This window comes from Lepus europaeus, chromosome 20 (assembly GCF_033115175.1).
Source record: "Lepus europaeus isolate LE1 chromosome 20, mLepTim1.pri, whole genome shotgun sequence".
NCBI classification, from domain to species: domain Eukaryota; kingdom Metazoa; phylum Chordata; class Mammalia; order Lagomorpha; family Leporidae; genus Lepus; species Lepus europaeus.
In genome coordinates, this window is record NC_084846.1 from 68,280,546 (window position 1) to 68,282,235 (window position 1,690).

Genomic DNA, 1,690 nt, shown 5'->3' on the forward strand with positions numbered 1-1,690 from the left:
TCTGCACGTCCCTTCTCCTGAGGAGGCCTGACCACTCTGTACTCCTCAGGAAGCCCTCTGCTGCCAGCAGGGGATACACTCACGCTGTTGGAAAAAACTTGAAGTTACCACTTGGGTTTACTACGGAAATGGCTGATTTGCTCCGTGGCTATTTTTCTGTATCCACATTAGTGATCCTCAGGCGGTGGGGAATAGAGAGCGTATTCTCCAAGGGAGGATGAGTCATGATCCCAGCAACCCAGGGGTGGCCCGTGGGGACCGTCCTCCACAAACCCCAACCCTCACGGTGACCTTCTGCCAACGGTGCATATGGGAGTGTGGTGTGTGCAGGGGCAGGACAAAGACCGCTGACAACCACTGTTCTGCGAGATCTGAAAAGCTCACTTTGAGTTACTAGGAAATAGAAATTGCATAATACTAACAGGCTCCATCCAAATTGTTAAATCTTACAAAAATGAGAATTGTTTCAACAATTTTTCAGCATGTTTGAGGACAGGAGTATATATAATATAGTTTATATTATACATACATGTATTTTATCACATACTCAGTAAGGAATGCTGAGGTGCTTAATCCAGCCAATATATTGAAAGTAAAAATTTTACATTTTTTAACGTGCCGTGTACAGGATTCTGAAGGTGGATCTTGAATCCAGTGATCGATCAGTTCTCCGGGAAAGTCACATAATCGTTCAGTCTAGCTAGTTGTGGCTCATTAGGAATCTGAGCCACTGGAGTGGGCTCTGATAAGGGAATAAATCTGTTAAAATAAACATGTAGGTCCCTGCACCTGGCCTCCTGGGCAACACCAAACTTGTAGTAGAGTCGGCTTGCCATCCCTGCTCCAAGATACCTTCCCCAGCCTCTTCCACAGGAAATCCCACGAAAGCCATGAAATCACCTGTGATTATTGAGGTGTATGCTTGAGAGACCATGGCGAAGCATCCTTGTTGTGTCCCTCAGTGCCTCCATGATTGGCTGGACGGTGTCCAACCACTGTGAGCTTTGATGGTTGTGTAGGTCCCAAGGAAATCCCTCTGCCAGAGGCTTTGTCCTACTGACCAAATCCCCCCAAGTTCAGAATTCGTAGATTTTATAGCAGGTGGTATTCTTTTCCAAAGCTATCTCACCTTTTTCACATCACTGGGGAGCAAATATAAAGCGAAGTGCTGGCCATACACTGGGGGGTCACAGTTCTTCCAGGGGCCTCGGGCTCCTGGTTCTCGCTGATCCAGGAGCTTTTTGAAGCTGAAGGCACTTTCTGCCATCACTACTGCTGGCATCTTCCTGCTCCTTTGCTGTCTTTTAAGCAATTTTATTTTTTATGTTAAAGGAAAAGAGAGAGAGACTTCCACTCACTTGTTCACCTCAAATGCAGCAGCAGCCGGGGCTGAGCCAGGCAGAGCACAACCCAGGTCTCCCACGTGGATGGCAGGGACCCATGTATCACCTGCTGCCTCCCAGGATCAGCAATAATGGAAGCTGGACTGGAAGCAGAGGCAGGACTCAAACCCAGGCACGCTGATAATGGGACATGGGCAGCCCATGCATGGTCTAACCACTGTACCACAGTGCCCATCTGTGATAGTTTTCTTTTAAGTTGACTTCTTCTTCCATTTTCTCTTTAAAACAGGACTATTCTACTTCTCTATTACTAAATTCACAAATTAATCTTGATTGTGAGCAGAGTA

At 46.7% G+C, this 1,690-nt stretch overlaps 1 pseudogene; it reads right to left on the reverse strand.

Moving 5' to 3' along the window:
- Positions 1–662: 662 nt before the first annotated feature.
- On the reverse strand, positions 663–1,282 carry LOC133749892 (COP9 signalosome complex subunit 8-like; annotated as a pseudogene).
- Between the last annotated feature and the right edge of the window lie 408 nt (positions 1,283–1,690).